The sequence below is a fragment of the Cherax quadricarinatus genome, chromosome 92 (assembly GCF_038502225.1).
Source record: "Cherax quadricarinatus isolate ZL_2023a chromosome 92, ASM3850222v1, whole genome shotgun sequence".
Taxonomy (NCBI): domain Eukaryota; kingdom Metazoa; phylum Arthropoda; class Malacostraca; order Decapoda; family Parastacidae; genus Cherax; species Cherax quadricarinatus.
In genome coordinates, this window is record NC_091383.1 from 3,475,471 (window position 1) to 3,496,219 (window position 20,749).

General features: G+C 41.3%; 2 long non-coding RNA genes across 2 annotated transcripts in view; one reads left to right on the top strand and one right to left on the bottom strand.

Moving 5' to 3' along the window:
* The window catches only part of LOC138855372 (uncharacterized), a 50,884-nt gene extending 47,667 nt beyond the window's left edge, over positions 1 to 3,217 (top strand). Inside the window, exon 6 of the long non-coding RNA XR_011394604.1 lies at positions 2,860 to 3,217. This is a non-coding gene — a long non-coding RNA (uncharacterized lncRNA). The remainder of the gene's footprint in view (positions 1 to 2,859) is intronic.
* Positions 3,218 to 4,549: 1,332 nt separating this feature from the next.
* Positions 4,550 to 19,320, bottom strand: LOC138855373 (uncharacterized). The gene is made up of 2 exons (XR_011394609.1): positions 18,717 to 19,320; positions 4,550 to 4,919 (listed from the first exon to the last, which is right to left on the bottom strand). It is a non-coding gene; the product is annotated as an uncharacterized lncRNA (long non-coding RNA).
* Positions 19,321 to 20,749: the final 1,429 nt, after the last annotated feature.

Sequence of the window (20,749 nt, forward strand, 5' to 3'; positions counted from 1 at the left end):
AACTTACAGAGGTAGAAAGACGTTATATATATAGGTGGAGAGTGAGGTGTGACGCACGTGACCTGAGGAATGTCAAAAGAACATAAGAATGGAGGAACACTGTAGAAGGCCTACTGGCCCATACGAGGCAGGTCCTTATCAAAACAACCTCTACCTATGATGAGGATGGGTAGACGATGAAATCATGTGACTCCTGTGTTGTTGGGTTGGTGGTGCTTAAGTATCATGTATGCCAATGTTTTTGAAATTTTGTAGTTTCCAGTGTTGCGTTCTATAGTGTCAGTGACGGCGATTAGTGAGGCTTCTAGGCACCGTCGGCGTCTGAGGTTGTGCCACATTCCAGTTCATCAAATGCCCCGTGGAGTCTCTGTGGAGGACACAGGCGTACCTTACATCGTCTCTGTTAGAGGCATTTCGATGCTCATTCAGGCAGACTGCAAGATCTCTGCCTGTCTCGCCTACATATTTCTTGGGACAAAACCCACAGGGGATAGTGTCTGGGTTTATGTCATTCTAAATGCTGGACCCAACAAGCTGTCACTAGTTGAACTCACAGAAAATCAATTTAGACTCGTTTTACTTTTTTTTTTTTTTAACTGAAATTAACTCTGTTTATTTCAGCACAACACAATGTTTGTACAACTGTGCTTCTCACTTTATACTGACCCTCGACAGTGCTTCTCACTTTATACTGACACTCGACAGTGCTTCTCACTTTATACTGACCCTCGACAGTGCTTCTCACTTTATACTGACCCTCGACAGTGCTTCTCACTTTATACTGACCCTTGACAGTGCTTCTCACTTTATACTGACCCTCGACAGTGCTTCTCACTTTATACAGACCCTCGACAGTGCTTCTCACTTTATACTGACCCTCGACGGTGCTTCTCACTTTATACTGACCCTCGACGGTGCTTCTCACTTTATACAGACCCTCGACGGTGCTTCTCACTTTATATTGACCCTCGACGGTGCTTCTCACTTTATACTGACCCTCGACAGTGCTTCTCACTTTATACTGACCCTCGACAGTGCTTCTCACTTTATACGGACCCTCGACGGTGCTTCTCACTTTATACTGACCCTCGACAGTGCTTCTCACTTTATACTGACCCTCGACAGTGCTTCTCACTTTATACTGACCCTCGACAGTGCTTCCCACTTTATACTGACCCTCGACAGTGCTTCCCACTTTATACTGACCCTCGACAGTGCTTCCCACTTTATACTGACCCTCCACTGTGCTTCCCACTGTATACTGACCCACCACTGTGCTTCCCACTTTATACTGACCCTTCACTGTGCTTCCCACTTTATACTGACCTACCACTGTGCTTCCCACTGTATACTGACCCACCACTGTGCTTCCCACTGTATACTGACCCACCACTGTGGGAAGCACAGTGGTGGGTCAGTATACAGTCGCACAGTATACAGTATACACTCGCACTGACCCTCCACTGTGATTCCCACCTTACACTCGCACTAACTCTCCACTCCTTTATCTGCTACCACATATATCCACCTTGTCACCATGTGGTTTTAGCTTGTATTGTAATGTGTGTTACTGAAGGTGTGTCTGGTCCTCAGCTTAAACATGGCATTATTGTTGAAGAATCAGACACATGTACAACATATGATTATGTTGTAGATGTTGCACCATCCAGTGACTTTATTAATACAAGGACATATGTTCTTGTATTGATAAAGGCACTGGATGGTGCAACATTTACAAATAAAGATACCTGGATGTTGTACATCTGGGTATCTAACTCTTTACCTTGTTGGTATTGTATACCATTCATGTACAACATGGTATTGTATACCATTCATGTACAACATGGTATTGTATACCATTCATGTACAACATGGTATTGTATATCATTCATGTACAACATGGTATTGTATACCATTCATGTACAACATGGTATTGTATACCATTCATGTACAACATGGTATTGTATATCATTCATGTACAACATGGTATTGTATACCATTCATGTACAACATGGTATTGTATACCATTCATGTACAACATGGTATTGTATACCATTCATGTACAACATGGTATTGTGTACCATTCATGTACAACATGGTATTGTATACCATTCATGTACAACATTATGTTTGGTAGCAGAGCAGGAGATGCGCAAATTAACATTAAGATCGACAACACTCTAATTGCCAGGCAAAATGAGGGCAAATTCCTAGGTCTATACCTCGACAACAACCTGAACTTCAGCACCCATATCCAACACATAACCAAAAAAGTATCCAAAATGGTTGGGATCCTCTCCAAGATACGATACTACGTGCCGCAAACTGCCCTTCTCTCACTATACCATTCACTTACATATCCATACCTCACCTATGCTATCTGTGCTTGGGGTTCAACTGCAGCAACACACCTAAAGCCAATAATAACCCAACAAAAAGCCGCAGTAAGAATAATCACTAAATCCCATCCCTGGCAACACACCCCCCCACTCTTCATAGATCTAAACTTACTCCCTGTTCAGTACATCCACACTTACTACTGTGCAATCTACATCTACAGGACCCTAAATTCCAATATTAACCTTGACCTAAAATGCTTTCTTGATATTAAGACACATGTGCAACATCTGGGTATCTTCATTGTAGACGTTTTGCCATCCAGTGGCTTTATCAATACAAATTCTAGGACATAACTTGAAGACAGTAGAACTATGTACAGAAGATGAGGTTATGTCCTAGAATTTGTATTGATAAAGCCACTGGATGGCGAAACGTCTACAATAAAGATACCCAGATGTTGCACATGTGTCTTAATTTCATCTTGTCGGTATTATATACCATTCTTACACAACTTGTCAGACACTGCAACATCATGGAATCTTGATTCTGAGGACATGTACATAACCTTCACGACTACGACAACTACTACTACAACTAACCCATCTCTTTGGGAAGGACCTACTTCCACTGGGGAATCCCGCCTACCAGTGACTATGCCCTCGTCTGCTACACCTGACGTTACTATATAAGCGCCAGGCTCCTTTCGTCTGCTTCAGAATCTCCACGACTATGGTGCTCTTCGCACCTTCTCCTAGGTTGAGGGACTGATTACCTCATCTTCTGTACATAGTTCTACTGTCTTCAAGTTATGTCCTAGAATTTGTATTGATAAAGCCACTGGATGGCGAAACGTCTACAATAAAGATACCCAGATGTTGCATATGTGTCTTAATTTCATCTTGTCTGTATTATATACCATTCTTACACAGCTTTCTTGATAGTTGTGACAGAACCCACAGGCACAACACCAGACACAAACATCTCTACGACATTCCCCGTGTCCAACTAAACCTTTACAAAAATTCAATGTATGTCAAAGGCCCTAAAATCTGGAACACCCTACCTGAAAATTCCAAAACTGCAGACACATTCATCACCTTCAAAACTACCATCAGAAAACATCTTATCTCCCTGATACACCCTGTCAACTAATAATACGAATACCACCTGGTGGTTCACACTTACACTCACTCACCCATTTGACCATAAACAGAAATATCAATCTCAATCTCAAAATAATGAATCTTAACTAGTCATAAGTTGGCCTGTGATACTCCAATACTGAAACTATGTATAGTGCCAAAACAAAAGCATTCACATTGCTAAACTCACAACTAGTATTTAGTCACTTAGCCTTAATACCAACTTACCTCATAATTTTGTAATATTTTAAACTTAAGATTTAATATAAGTCTGCCCGAAATGCCTAGCCATGCTAGGCGTTCTAGTGGTACACTCTGTAATTATTATTTTACTACATGTAAACCACACAATAACCAAATTCTGTAAACTCAGCATTGTAATACTTATAGAGAATAAACTTTGAATTTGAATGGTATTGTATACCATTCATTTACAACATGGTATTGTGTACCATTCATGTACAACATGGTATTATATACCATTCATGTACAACATGGTATTGTGTACGATTCATTTACATGGTATTGTGTACCATTCATGTACAACATGGTTTTGTATACCATTCATGTACATGGTATTGTATACCATTCATGTACAACATGGTATTATATACCATTCATGTGCAACATGGTATTGTGTACGATTCATTTACATGGTATTGTGTACCATTCATGTACAACATGGTATTGTATACCATTCATGTGCAACATGGTATTGTGTACGATTCATTTACATGGTATTGTGTACCATTCATGTACAACATGGTATTGTATACCATTCATGTACAACATGGTATTATATACCATTCATGTACAACATGGTATTATATACCATTCATGTACAACATGGTATTGTGTACGATTCATTTACATGGTATTGTGTACCATTCATGTACAACATGGTATTGTGTACCATTCATGTACAACATGGTATTGTATACCATTCATGTACAACATGGCTGCCTCTCTTACAGATTTTGCATGTTCTGTGACTAAAATCTTGTGGTTTTTATGAGTGATGGGGTCAGTAGAAGGAAATAAATGGCCCAGGATAAGAATACAACAGGTTCTCGAATAACATTGTTTTCTTATAACGTTGATGTGATAATAAAATTGAAAGAATATAATTATAAATTACTGTAACCCAAGAATTTGAAAAGTATGTGGTAATCATGTGATAATTGTTTCACTTAGTCTCCAGGAACCTGTCGATGACGTTAAGTGAGGATTTACTGTATGGGTCACGGACTGGGTCGTGGGGATGTTGACCCCCGAAGCCGCCTCCAGGTATAGTTAAGGAAGATACAGTGGAACCTTGGTACTTGAACTCAATTCATTCTGAAAGGCTGTTAGAGTGCCTATCTGCTGGAGTATTGAACAGTTTCTTCCCAACTAATTTTCTTGTTGGTCAGCTGTTATCACTAATCCTCATAGGCCCTGTAGTGAATTATTTATACAATATAAAAAAAATTGATAATAAAAATGGAAAATTATTATAATCAGAAGTGCTAATGAAGGTTGAAAAATACAGAAATAATATGAAAGAATTATGTGACATAAGAGAAGCATAAAGAACCAAAACAACTGGAAGAAAACTTTGATACAGATATTGAAGCATCAAGGAAGGTTTCTTGATGCTGGCGAGGGGCTCTTGATCTAGGGGACTGGATCTGTGCTTCTACCCCAGCTCCCCTTCAGGTGCTACACAATCCCTACAGGTTTAGTGCTCTCCCATAATTTTTTATTAACACATTGGCCTTCTCCCACCAAGACAGGGCGGCCCATAAAAGAAAAACTTTCATCACTATTCACTCCATCACTGTCTTGCCGGAGGCGTGCTTACACTACAGTTATAAAACTGCAACACTAACACCCCTCCTTCAGAGTGCACTGTACTTCCCATCTCCAGGAATCAAGTCCAGCCTGCCAGTTTCCCTGAACCCCTTCATAAATGTTACCTTGCTTACACTCCAACAGCATGTCAAGTCCTAAAAACTATTTGTCTCCATTTGCTCTTAACATGCTCATGCATGCTTGCTGGACGTCCAAGCCCCTCGCGCACAAAACCACCTTTACCCCCTCCAACCTGTTGTGATCCCCCTCCTACATACTCTAACCTGAGCCTCACTATCCTCGTAAAAACTCTTTACTGCACAATACAAATAGGTAATCTAAATATTGAAGTCGATACACTACCTGTAACTACCATTATCACCATTAACTACTACCATTATCACTATTAACTACTACCATCACCATTAACTACTACCATTGCTACCTAACATGTTAATGTGCCTCAAGATCTATCCTAGCATGGGCCAGTAGGCCTACTGCCATACTTCTCTAATATTTACACTTACGTTTCTCCAGCCTATAAACTGTGGGAATGCTTGAAGTTCCTAAATCTGTACTCTTTAGAATGCAGGAGGGAGAGATACATGATTATATACATCTGGAAAATCCTAGAGGGACTAGTACCAAACTTGCACACGAAAATCACTCACTACGAAAGCAAAAGACTTGGCAGACGATGCAACATCCCCCCAATGAAAAGCAGGGGTGCCACTAGCATGATGAGAGACAATACAACAAGTATTGGGGGCCCAAGACTTCAACTGCTTCCCAGTGTACATCAGGGGGATTGCCAATAGACCTCTGGCTGTCTTCAAGCAGGTACTAAACAAGCATCTAAAGTCAGTACCTGACCAGCTGGGCTGTGGTTTGTATGTTGTATTATGTGTGGCTAACAGTAACAGCCTGGTTGATCAGGCCTTGATCCACCATGAGGCCTGGTCACAGGCCGGGCTGTGGGGGCATTGACCCCCGGAACTCCAGGTATACCAGATATGATCTATCACAAATTCTGATACAAGATTATTGTCTTAATAAAGTTACTGTCTGTGTGTACAACTACAGATGGCACCTATATTATTATTATTATAATCAAGGGGGAAAGCACTAAACCCATAGGATTATACAGCACCTATGGGGGGATGGAAGGCATTCAGGCTTAATTCAGGGAACTGGAGCACAGATCCAATTCCCTAGATAAAGAGCCCCTCACCAGCGTCAAGGAGCCTTCCTTGAGGGGATGGCACCTATAACATTGCACTCTGGTGCCATCTTGTATAAGGAAAATGATAGTGCTTGGAGTTGTCACTACACTGCATTTGGGGTGCCACCTAGTGCAGGGAGACAGCACTGTATGACCCAGGTGGGTTTAGTGCATAGTTTTGATAATGGCACAAAGTTAATGAAAATAGCACTAGGTTGCCATCTATTGGAGGAAGAATAAACTAAATTAGTTAATTTTTTGCACAATAGATGGCCCTAAATATTACTAATGAAAATGGCACTTGGCTGCCATCTATTGTTATAATTATTTACTAAATCTAGTTCAGTTTTTGCATAATAGATGGCGCTGTCAGTTAATGAAAATGGGAAGATAAATGGTAGACTAAACTAAATTTTTTTTTAGTTCACTTTTTGCTCAATAGATGGCGAAAAAAAAATTTGAAAATGGGAAGATCAACTAGGGGAGACTAAACTAAATATTTTTAGTTTCTTTTTTGCACAATAGATGGCGCTGAAAATTACTAATGAAAATGGCACTTGGATGCCATCTAGTGTGAGAATTATGAACTAAACTTTTAGTTCATTTTTTGCACAATAGATGGCGCTGAAAATTACTAATGAAAATGGCACTTGGGTGCCATCTAGTGAGAGAATTATGAACTAAAAATATTTTATTCAGTCTCCCCTAATCAATCCTCCCATTTTCTAATTTTTTTTTCGCCATCTATTGAGCAAAAAGTGAACTAAAAAAATATTTAGTATAGTCTGCCCTTTATCTTCCCATTTTCATTAACTTACAGCGCCATCTATTATGCAAAAACTGAACTAGATTTAGTAAATAATTAAAACAATAGATGGCAGCCAAGTGCCATTTTCATTAGTAATTTTTAGGGCCATCTATTGTGCAAAAAATGAACTAGATTTAATAATTACAACAATAGATGGCATACAAGTGCCATTTTCAATTTTTAGTGCCATCTGTGCAAAAAATTAATTTAGTTTTTTCTCCCTAAAGTAAATGGCAGCCTGGTGCCATTTTCATTAACTTTTACTCTGATACCTATTGCAGCAAGTAATGCTAACTCGTTCTGTTACAGAGGGTGAAACACAAAACCTACAGAGGTCATATTATTATAATCAAGGGGGAAGCGCTAAACCCGGAGGATTATACAGCGCCTGGGGGGGGGGATGTGGAAGGCATTCAGGCTTAATTCGGGGAACTGGAGCACAGATCTAATTCCCTAAATCAAGAGCCCCTCACCAGCATCAAGGAACTTTCCTTGAGTGGAGAGACACGAGCAAATGTGAATATCTAGAAAATATTTGTGTTCTGGGACTATGATCCTCTGTAACAAACACAAGTTTGAGAACAACACATACTGGCAAGAATGTAAGGTGATGACCTGACCAGTGAGGTAGGAGACAGCATCAGGTAACCTTTGAGGTCGACTGACAACTACATCATGTAGTGGACAGGTCTTGGTTGAGTATCAGATGTGTCTGTGTTTTCCACATGTTATTATTACCAGCTTTTTTGTCCAGTTGCAGCGACTGCAATTAATCAAGGTTCCAGGCATTTTCAGAATCTAAGGTTGTGTTTGATATAAGGACACAAGTGCAACTAATGCAACATTTTATTTTAACAATTCACTCTGCAGGAACTTTGTTAAGACATTACAAACAAGGACACAGAGTATATATAGGTATAGTGTGAGGTGCAAAGCATAATACAATCACTGTAGGTAATAGCAGTAGTATTTGTGGTAGTAATAGTACTAACAATACCAACAATACCACCAGTCCGATGACATTCTTCTTGGCAAATATACAGGGTCTAAAGCCAGCAACAAACAACAAAATACCTTTCATCCGTGGACTGCTTGCAGAGGCAAAGGCAATGTTCGCGGCTTTCACTGAGACCCACATAAAGGATCACTTGGACAACGAAATATGGATCCCAGGTTACAACCTATACAGATGTGACAGAGTGAACAGGCAAAAGGGGGGGGTTGGCCTGTACATTGCAGAGTCACTTGTTTGCACAGAACTGCTAAATGCCTCAAATGATGTAGTGGAAGTTTTAGCAGTAAACGTCGAGAACCAAAACCTAGTCATTGTGGTAGTCTACAAGCCTCCGGATGCAACATCCCAGCAATTCCAGGAACAGCTGTTAAAAATTGACCACTGTCTGGAAAATCTTCCAGCTCCTGCACCCAACATCTTGCTCCTGGGGGATTTCAACTTAAGGCACCTAAAATGGAGGAATATAGCAAATAATATTGTTGCAGTAATAACACCAGGAGGCAGCTCTGATGAAAACTCACACTCACACGAGCTTTTAAATCTCTGCACAAAATTCAATTTAAACCAGCAAATAATAGAGCCTACTAGACTGGACAATACACTAGACCTCATCTTCACTAACAATGATGATCTGATAAGAAATGTCACCATATCAAAAACAATATACTCAGATCACAACATAATTGAGGTTCAGACATGTATGCGTGGAGCCCCAGACCGACATAATGAGACTAGTCACGAGGGAGCATTCACCAAATTCAACTTCAATAACAAAAACATAAAGTGGGACCAAGTAAACCAAGTCCTAACCGATATAAGCTGGGAAGATATACTAAGCAACACAGACCCCAACGTATGCCTAGAACAGATTAAGTTGGTGGCACTCGATGTATGCACAAGGCTTATTCCTCTAAGAAAAAGGAGGAGTAGATGTAAAATAGAAAGAGACAGGCGCTCCCTTTACAGGCGACGGAAAAGAATAACAGAGCGGCTAAAAGAGGTCAATATATCTGAAATGCGTAGGGAGACACTGGTCAGAGAAATAGCAAGCATCGAACTCAAGCTAAAGGAATCTTATAGGAGTCAGGAATCGCGGGAAGAACTAAAGGCCATAAATGAAATCGAAAGAAACCCAAAGTATTTCTTCTCCTATGCCAAATCAAAGTCGAGAACAACATCCAGTATTGGGCCCCTACTTAAACAAGATGGGTCCTACACAGATGACAGCAAGGAAATGAGTGAGCTACTCAAGTCCCAATATGACTCAGTTTTTAGCAAGCCGCTAACCAGACTGAGAGTCGAAGATCAAAATGAATTTTTTATGAGAGAGCCACAAAATTTGATTAACACAAGCCTATCCGATGTTATCCTGACGCCAAATGACTTCGAACAGGCGATAAATGACATGCCCATGCACTCTGCCCCAGGGCCAGACTCATGGAACTCCGTGTTCATCAAGAACTGCAAGAAGCCCCTATCACGAGCCTTTTCCATCCTATGGAGAGGGAGCATGGACACGGGGGTCGTCCCACAGTTACTAAAAACAACAGACATAGCCCCACTCCACAAAGGGGGCAGTAAAGCAACAGCAAAGAACTACAGACCGATAGCACTAACATCCCATATCATAAAAATCTTTGAAAGGGTCCTAAGAAGCAAGATCACCACCCATCTAGAAACCCATCAGTTACACAACCCAGGGCAACATGGGTTTAGAACAGGTCGCTCCTGTCTGTCTCAACTATTGGATCACTACGACAAGGTCCTAAATGCACTAGAAGATAAAAAGAATGCAGATGTAATATATACAGACTTTGCAAAAGCCTTCGACAAGTGTGACCATGGCGTAATAGCGCACAAAATGCGTGCTAAAGGGATAACAGGAAAAGTTGGTCGATGGATCTATAATTTCCTCACTAACAGAACACAGAGAGCAGTCGTCAACAGAGTAAAGTCCGAGGCAGCTACGGTGAAAAGCTCTGTTCCACAAGGCACAGTACTCGCTCCCATCTTGTTCCTCATCCTCATATCCGACATAGACAAGGATGTCAGCCACAGCACTGTGTCTTCCTTTGCAGATGACACCCAAATCTGCATGACAGTGTCTTCCATTGCAGACACTGCAAGGCTCCAGGCGGACATCAACCGAATCTTTCAGTGGGCTGCAGAAAACAATATGAAGTTCAACGATGAGAAATTTCAATTACTCAGATATGGTAAACACGAGGAAATTATATCTTCATCAGAGTACAAAATAAATTCTGGCCACAAAATAGAGCGAAACACCAACGTCAAAGACCTGGGAGTGATCATGGCGGAGGATCTCACCTTCAAGGACCATAACATTGTATCAATCGCATCTGCTAGAAAAATGACAGGATGGATAATGAGAACCTTCAAAACTAGGGAGGCCAAGCCCATGATGACACTCTTCAGGTCACTTGTTCTATCTAGGCTGGAATATTGCTGCACACTAACATCACCTTTCAAGGCAGGTGAAATTGCTGACCTAGAAAATGTACAGAGAACCTTCACGGCGCGCATAACGGAGATAAAACACCTCAATTACTGGGAGCGCTTGAGGTTCCTGAACCTGTATTCCCTGGAATGCAGGCGGGAGAGATACATGATTATATACACCTGGAAAATCCTAGAGGGACTAGTACCGAACTTGCACACGAAAATCACTCACTACGAAAGCAAAAGACTTGGCAGACGATGCACCATCCCCCCAATGAAAAGCAGGGGTGTCACTAGCACGTTAAGAGACCATACAATAAGTGTCAGGGGCCCGAGACTGTTCAACTGCCTCCCAGCATACATAAGGGGGATTACCAACAGACCCCTGGCAGTCTTCAAGCTGGCACTGGACAAGCACCTAAAGTCGGTTCCTGATCAGCCGGGCTGTGGCTCGTACGTTGGTTTGCGTGCAGCCAGCAGTAACAGCCTGGTTGATCAGGCTCTGATCCACCAGGAGGCCTGGTCACAGACCGGGCCGCGGGGGCATTGACCCCCGGAACTCTCTCCAGGTAAACTCCAGGTAAACAACTACTACCACTGCCTACAATGATTATACTCTCTGTGTCCATGTATTGTCTGTAATGGGTTTGACAAAGCTCCTGGAGAGCAAAATGTTGCTTCAATAAAATGTCACATTAGTTGCACTTGTGTCCATTTATCTAACATACTGTCAGTAATTCTACCATCAATATTACATCTCAAGTTGTGTCCTGTGATGACTTTCAATGTCAAAAATGCCTGGAGCCTCATTAGTCATTCACAAAAATTGAATAAAAAAAGTTGGAAATTATATGGTGGTTGTGGGGATTAGCTCCCCCTGGGCTCGGTCACAGACCTCCTAGGCTCCCCCTGGGCTCGGTCACAGACCTCCTAGGCTCCCCCTGGGCTCGGTCACAGACCTCCTAGGCTCCCCCTGGGCTCGGTCACAGACCTCCTAGGCTCCCCCTGGGCTCGGTCACAGACCTCCTAGGCTCCCCCTGGGCTCGGTCACAGACCTCCTAGGCTCCCCCTGGGCTCGGTCACAGACCTCCTAGGCTCCCCCTGGGCTCGGTCACAGACCTCCTAGGCTCCCCCTGGGCTCGGTCACAGACCTCCTAGGCTCCCCCTGGGCTCGGTCACAGACCTCCTAGGCTCCCCCTGGGCTCGGTCACAGACCTCCTAGGCTCCCCCTGGGCTCGGTCACAGACCAGGCTTCCTAGGTAGGAAAGGAAATATTACAGAATTAACCCGTAAACGGTCCAAACGTATGGGCTCGGTAGATCTACTTTTTCGGTCAACTTATTGCTGAAAGTAAGTCACAGACCTCCTACTTTTGTAAAAAGTAGATCTACTTTTTTAGCAGTACACCTCCTAGGCTCGGTCACAGACCTCCTAGGCTCCCCCTGGGCTCGGTCACAGACCTCCTAGGCTCCCCCTGGGCTCGGTCACAGACCTCCTAGGCTCCCCCTGGGCTCGGTCACAGACCTCCTAGGCTCCCCCTGGGCTCGGTATACGTGAACGTAGATCTACTAGGCTTTGAGCAAATAGGTGTAAAGAAAACGTAGATCTACTTTTGTAGCAGTAGATCTACACGTGAACGTAGATCTGCTTTTTAGCAGTACACGTTACTTTTGTAGCAGTACACGTGAACGTAGATCTACTTTTGTAGCAGTACACATCTGCTTTTGTACACTTTTGTAGCAGTACACGTGAACGTAGATCTGCTTTTGTAGCAGTACACGTGAACGTAGATCTGCTTTTGTAGCAGTACACGTGAACGTAGATCTGCTTTTGTAGCAGTACACGTGAACGTAGATCTGCTTTTGTAGCAGTACACGTGAACGTAGATCTGCTTTTGTAGCAGTACACGTGAACGTAGATCTGCTGGGACCGTTACAGGTTAAGAACTATGTATTACAAAACACAAAGGAAAGTAATATAAGAAAGGCAAATGTTTTGTTAGTGGGATGAATTGTAAAGGACCTGCCTAGTATGGGCCAACAGGCCTCCTGCAGTGTTCCTCCTTTCTTATGTTCTATGTTCTCTTAAAGTCCTGTGTTTTTTGCTCCCTCTTTACTGTTCTCACTTTTTCAGTAGTTTTCAATTTAGTTATTGTTTGGTGTTTTTTCTGCTTCTTTGTGTCAGGGAAGAGTTACCAGTGTCATGTATATGTATTTTATATTTATTTTGCTTTTGTATGTGATTTTTTTATGCCTAGCTGTATTGAGCACTCAATATATTATAGTGTAAGCATGTCATCGGGCATTTTATACACTTTCGATATTAAAAGAAACTTTTCCATTCACCAACAACTATCACTTATCAGCGAGGTTCAGAAACATAACAGCTATGAACACAGGGACCTCCTGTAATAATAACATTGTCAAACTAAGCACTAACCTGGACCAAGGAAAGTAAAGATGTGTGTGTGTTGTGCATAGTGAATAAAAGTCAAGATTTGTAACATTTTTGCTGAAAAGATGTCCACCCAGAGATGTCGAGCTTAAATTCAGTGGCGGCTCGTGCAGGGGTCCTGCTGAACTGCAGCACCCCCTATTTTCATTAGATATTATCAATAATATTCAATATAATGAATCTTTTTTCTTTAAATCCTTCTTTATACTTGTATATTATATAATCAAAGAATTAAAGAAAATAGGGGGTGACACTACTGTCAGTGCCATTGTATACTGGGTGAGCAGCATTTACCGCTGTTGCCATATGCTGCTCATTTTCTGCCAACTTTATGCCTCTATATCTCGGTAAGTACTGATAGCAAAAAAAATTAAAACACTCAGCAAAATAATCATAATATTTTGGTAAGAAAAAATTAATTTTTTATTTTTTTTTTAATATTTTTTGACATAGAATGGCAGTTTCAGAAATGGGCTTGCAACAGTCAAAGGGTTAAATACACCTTTGCTATTACATAAGATTACTGTTTTGCACCCCTTTACATTCCATTAAAATATTCGTCTCTCTGGATTTCTGATATAACTTTAAACCCTTTAACTGGTTACTGTGTACTTTACACTCATTCTTTTCCTGCTTGCATGTGTGGATTTTATATCTTACACCTGAGAACTTTCCCCACACCATGTTCAGGTCACAGCAACTTGCCATACAGATTTTCACATGAATTGGCTCCAATACCAGCACCTTCTCCCCAGCTTCCAGAGCACTATGGTCCACATTACGGTCCCACATCATCCTGGTCTGCTTGATGGGCATGTTCACTGGTACCATCCACTTCATACGAGCCAAACAGTGTCTGAAACTGAGAAAAAGCTCCTAGAGGGGAGCATCATCATCCCCCCCCCCCCAAGCCAATAGCTCAGAGATTCCAGAGTTCTTCCCCACTCAGCAAATACAAAAAGAGGCATCCTCTCATCCCAGTTGTTAGTATTGTCTATACCACAGGCATGTGGCATTGTCTTAAAGGTTTGATGGAATTTCTCTATTTTTCCCTGAGACTGAGGGTGATAGGCAGTTGAAAGTTAAGCTCTACTTTTAATCCCTTTAAAACATTTCTAAACAACTCTGAGGTAAAATTAGGCCCTTAGTGTGTTTGCATCTCTTGAGGAAAACCAACATGAAAAAAGAACTTCATCAAGGCTCTTAAGACTACATGAGCTGTTATCTTATGTAGAGGGACTGCTTCCAGGTACTTGGTAGTGGAGCAAATAATTGTGAGGAAATAATCATTTCCCATTCTGGTCCTTGGAATTGGACCAACTATATCCACTACCAGCTTGCTGAAGGGTTCACTTGGTGCTGAAATAAGCTGAAGGGAAACAGGTTTAATACTTTGACTAGGTGTCCCTAAAATTTGACAGATATGATAGGTCTTAATATACTCTCCGTCAGTCTCTCACAGCAGAGGCCAGAAGAAATGCCTGGACATCGCCATCTGGTGACAAAACCCTTGTTCTCCTTCCATTGATACTGCAAACAGAGGTGACTTCTTTGTAAGAGTTTCCTCCCTGAAAACACTTATTTAATTGTAAAATCTCTTCCTCAGCCACAGCTGAGGCTCTAATCAGCTTAAGAGTGACATCATTCTCCTGTGCAGAAATTAATTGCACCCTGGTAGGTGCAGCCTCTCTCACTCTACTTAACTGATCCATGCTCCAATCATGCTCAGCTCTGGCTGGAACATCCTTTTCTTCAGTTGACTGTAGTTCAACATCAGAGAACAGAGTTTCCAGACTTAAGCCCTTACCATCCTCATGAGAAATATCATGAAGATTATTGGTAGCATGATCATGAGCCATACTTCTCATGGTGGAACCATCAGGGAAAAGGTCTGGTAGGGCTTCCCTAGCCTTTTCCTCCCAAATTTTGGGACTTGGTTCCCCCCAAACTAGTTGTTCCTCACTGTGCATCACTGTGGTGGTGAGGTACTATTGGATGGTTAGTGTTCAGTGTGCATCATTGTGGTGGTGAGGTACCATCGGACAGCTGGTGTTCAGTGTGCATCATTGTGGTGGTGAGGTACCATCGGACAGCTGGTGTTCAGTGTGCATCATTGTGGTGGTGAGGTACCATCGGACAGCTGGTGTTCAGTGTGCATCATTGTGGTGGTGAGGTACCATCGGACAGCTGGTGTTCAGTGTGCATCATTGTGGTGGTGAGGTACCATCGGACAGCTGGTGTTCAGTGTGCATCATTGTGGTGGTGAGGTACCATCAGACAGCTGGTGTTCAGTGTGCATCATTGTGGTGGTGAGGTACCATCAGACAGCTGGTGTTCAGTGTGCATCATTGTGGTGGTGAGGTACCATCAGACAGCTGGTGTTCAGTGTGCATCATTGTGGTGGTGAGGTACCATCGGACAGCTGGTGTTCAGTGTGCATCATTGTGGTGGTGAGGTACCATCGGACAGCTGGTGTTCAGTGTGCATCATTGTGGTGGTGAGGTACCATCGGACAGCTGGTGTTCAGTGTGCATCATTGTGGTGGTGAGGTACCATCGGACAGCTGGTGTTCAGTGTGCATCATTGTGGTAGTGAGGTACCATCGGACAGCTGGTGTTCAGTGTGCATCATTGTGGTAGTGAGGTACCATCGGACAGCTGGTGTTCAGTGTGCATCATTGTGGTAGTGAGGTACCATCGGACAGCTGGTGTTCAGTGTGCATCATTGTGGTAGTGAGGTACCATCAGACAGCTGGTGTTCAGTGTGCATCATTGTGGTAGTGAGGTACCATTTGAGGGATACCTCTTCAAAAAGCAGTCTGTGGGTTTATATTCATATAAAAGAAAGCAATTTGAGTGTGGCAAATCCAATGAGCCTATTCTGAATTAAACTCTACACTAGTGAGGGAGACCTCTAGGCTTAAAACTGAATGTAACATGAGTTAGAATTTACAGGCAAGATTATAAGAGCACAAACAAGAGGTGAAGTACAGGAGGTTCATGTAGTTTCCAAATTTAAGGTAAGATTTTTAGAGTTTGATCAAGATGTCAGCTACAGAGTTAGCACTGAAATAGATTAAAAAATGAGATAATATGAACTCAAACTTCTCTATTCTGGACATTCAACATGGCACCCAAGAGGAATATCAGTGATGCTAGAGGTATCAAGCAGAATATAATAATCAGCTCCAAGGGTACAGAAGATGGAAACTTTAAATATGCATATGTGATGCATAATGCTTGTATGTTTTGTCTGGATAAATTTGGTAGGGTATGTAAAAGAAGAAAATTCAAAGTGAATATAGGAAAGAGTAAGGTGATGAGGATAACAAAAAGACTGGATATCAGATTGGAGGGAGAGAGTATGGAGGAGGTGAATGTATTCAGATATTTAGGAGTGGATGTGTCAGGAAATGGGTTTATGAAGGATGAGGTGAATCACAGAATTGATGAAGGGAAAAGAGTGAGTGGTGCACTTAGGAGTCTGTGGAGACAAAAAACTTTGTCCATAGAAACAAATAGGGGAACGTATGAGAGAATAGTTATACCAACACTCTTATATGGGTGTGAAGCATGGGTGGTGAATATTGCAATGAGGAGAAGGCTGGAGGCAGTGGGGATGTCATGTCTGAGGGCAATGTGTGGTGTGAATATAATGCAGAGAATTTGTAGTTTTGAAATTAGGAGGAGGTGCGGGATTACCAAAACTATTATCCAGAGGGCTGAGGAAGGGTTGTTGAGGTGGTTCAGACATGTAGAGAGAATGGAACAAAACAGAATGACTTTGAGTGTGTATAAATCTGTAGTGGAGGGAAGGCAGGGTAGTGGTCAGCCTAGGAAAGGTTGGAGGGAGGGGGTAAAGGCAGTTTTGTGTGCTAGGGGCTTGGACTTCCAGCAAGTATGTGTCAGCGTATTTGATAGGAGTGAATGGAGACAAATGGTTTTTAATACTCGACATGCTGTTGGAGTGTGAACAAAGTAACATTTATGAAGGGATTCAGGGAAACTGGCAGGCTGGACTTGAGTCCTGGAGATGGGAAGTACAGTGTCTACACTCTGAAGAAGGGGTGTTAATGTTCCAGTTTTATAACTGTAGTGTAAAGCATCCCTCTGGCAAGACAGTGATGGAGTGAATGATGAAAGGTTTTCTTTTTTGGGGCCACCCCACCTTGGTGGGCTGCCCCACCTTGGTGGGCTGCCCCACCTTGGTGGGCTGCCCCACCTTGGTGGGCCACCCCAGCTTGGTGGGAATCGGCCAATGTGTAATAAAAATAAATAAAAATAATTCACCATACATACAATAAGACAGAACACAAGGAAATGTTAACAAGTGTAAAGACTAAGAAGAAAACAAGGAAATGTTAACAAGTGTAAAGACTAAGAAGAAAACAAGGAAAGTGTCGCTACTCAGTGCTCAGAAAGTAAGACACAAAACCCTCATGTACAATACTGCAAAACATTGCTTAAGGAGAGTGTTTACAACAGTATGTTTGTGTGACTATTTGAAAACATTAGGAAAGGACAATCAACTTCATAATACAAGGTGTGGAGTCAAGAGTACAGCAGCTGATCATGTTACCATGCAAAATTTCCCTGCATACTCTAAGCAAATTATTTCTGAGAACGGTTCCAATCTAAACTGAGTGTTTAATGGTGACAAGATAGGACAACCTTGAAGGTGCATGCCATGAAGAACCTACATTAACAAGCAAGTAAAAAGTGCAGCTTGTTGCAAAGGAAGTAAACATTACCTTGCTTCTCTGAACAAATGTAACAGTTCAATTGCAAGGCAATGGTAATTTACAGTGCTGTAAAACATCAAGACAAACCCTGTCTGTTAATTAAAGCATTATTTTATTCCTGCAGTCAAGATATACCTGGCCAGAAAGATAATCTTGTATTCAAGGTTCTCCTCACTCACTCTTGATAATGGAGAAGTCAGAAAGACATTTTAGCACAAATACATGTGCCTGGTTATGTAAAAACTCATCAGAGTAATGGATGGTGGTTCCGAGACTGTTGCGCCAGAGTAATGGATTAAATTTAACATTGCAGATGTTCTTGTGTAAATGAAGGGTAGGGTTAATTATGACCTTCAGTGGTGAATAATTTATTTCATTTTCCCCTAAGTAAGGATGGAGGTAGGTTGAGGAAATTGTGGATCTGGCAAAAACCAAGTTATGAGGAGTTTGAAGATGCAAACGAAATGCTGCAAGAGGTTGATAAAGAAGGAACTGCCTGAGGAACCAAATTCATAGGAAAGAAGCCAATAAAAAATAGTATGATTAAGAAGAACTTGAAGATAAACTACTTAACACTGTAGGAGCTACTTGAGGAAATCCTGGATATTGGTAAAATGCTTGAAGTGTCACTTAAAAAAGATCTTGAGAAGTGTGGAAGCATTCTTCTGAAGAGGATTTTGGAGTAAACAATGATGCCTTACCATATTTTAACAGTCCCTTCAATAGTATATACAGTGGAACCTCTAGTTGCGAGCGTGTCCACGTGCGAGTTTTTCCAAATACGAGCAGTCGATGGGTCGATTTTTTGCTTCCATACGTGAGCAAAATTTCCACAAGCGAGCAGACCTCAAGGCAGGTTCCTTGACACTGGTGAGGGGTTCTTGCTCTTGATCTCGGGAATTGTATCTCATTTGTTTGTTGGACTAACTTATTGAAACTTGGGCAATGTATGATGGAAAGATGCTTCTTAACCTACACCTAAAATGAAAGAAATCTAAGCATAAATAATAGAGTTCACTTCTCAGCAATTAGCCACCCCTTAGTGGTAATTTTGAATGGTTTTTATGGTTGTATTCTCGTTTTTTTGGTCTCATTTGATAGAATGAAAGATATATTACAGAAATAGATACGATTTTGATTGCTTTCATGACGAAAAGTGCCTTGAAATTGAGCTCAACCTAGGAGAAATGGTCCATTGCTTAGCTGTTTCAGAGTAAACAAATGACGTCACTGTCCATTCCAATATGCAGTCGTGAATGGGTTGACATATTTATACAATTATTGCAATATGGAATAACAGTAAATCTTATATTTTTTGTGCGAATAAAAATTACAAATAATTTATATAATAATAATAATAATAATAATAATAATGATAATAATAATAATAATATGTATAATAATAATATGAATAATAACAATATGTACAATAATAGTATAATATAATGATAATAATAATATAATGTACAGTGGAACCTCAAATTTCGAACTTAATCCGTTCCAGGAGCTAATTCTAAATTCAAAAAGTCTGAAATTCGAAGCAATATTTCCCATAAGAAAAAATGGAAATACAATTAATCCGTTCCAAAAACCCGAAAATATTCACAAAAAAAAAAAAATACATTTTATAGAGATTAATTACAGTTTTACACACAATAAATACTATAGTTTTTAATTATGTATAGTAATACATATAAAATAACATATTTACTTACCTTTATTGAAGATTGGTGATGGCATCTGGAAGATAGGGAGGAGGAGAGAGGGAGTTGGGGTTATTGTTTGGAAGGAGAATCCCCCTCCATGAGGACTTCCGGTATCAAAGCCCTCTCTGGGGTTACTTCCCTTCTCTGTATTTTAATGCCATTAGGACCAGCTTGAGTCACTGGACCCCAGTCTCACAAAATAACGGTCTACAGTCCTCTGTTTCTGTCTCACAAAATAACTATCCACAGCTGTCTGTTTCTGTATCACAAAATAACTGTCCACAGTCGTCTATTTCTGTCTCACAAAATAACTGTCCACAGTCCTCTGTACATCCTGGCAAGCTCAACAAGTCTCACTCCAATCTCATACTTCTGTATTATTTCCTTCTTCACATCTATGGTGTTTCTCACTTTCTTTACCACAGGGGTACCACTAGCAAGTTTCTTTGGGCCCATGGCAGCTTATTTCACAGCCCCACAAGCACTAAACACAATTAAATAATCATAAAATGTGTGAATGAGATCGCAGGTTAGTGTTCACTCAAGCATAAACAAAGCTAGACTGCTCACGGTGCCTGCGTGGGGACGCGGACAGAGCGGGTCAGTGGACAGGTCCTGTACCTGGCGGTCCGAAAATAGGGGCGCGTTTGATAATAGGGACACAGTTTGTCCGAAAAAATGGTCTTATTTTCGAAACGTTCGATATGTGATACGTTCGATTTTTGAGGTTCCACTGTATAATAATAATACATATATAATAATGTACTACATATAATAATAGACGGCTTCAAAAGGCCATCACTAGATGGCAGTGTTTACCACAACAAAGAGGGAGCGGTTGTGGCTGCCTCCACCTGTTACATAATGATATATTTTATTCATTTTAGAGTATATATCATGTTTCTATGTTAGTTATATTATTTGTTATGTCATATCAGATGAACTGTGATGGATAAATAAGCCGTATAGATGATATTAGCGAAGTTGTTCATGAAGCATTTTGCCCGGTGTCCAGACAAACTCTCGTC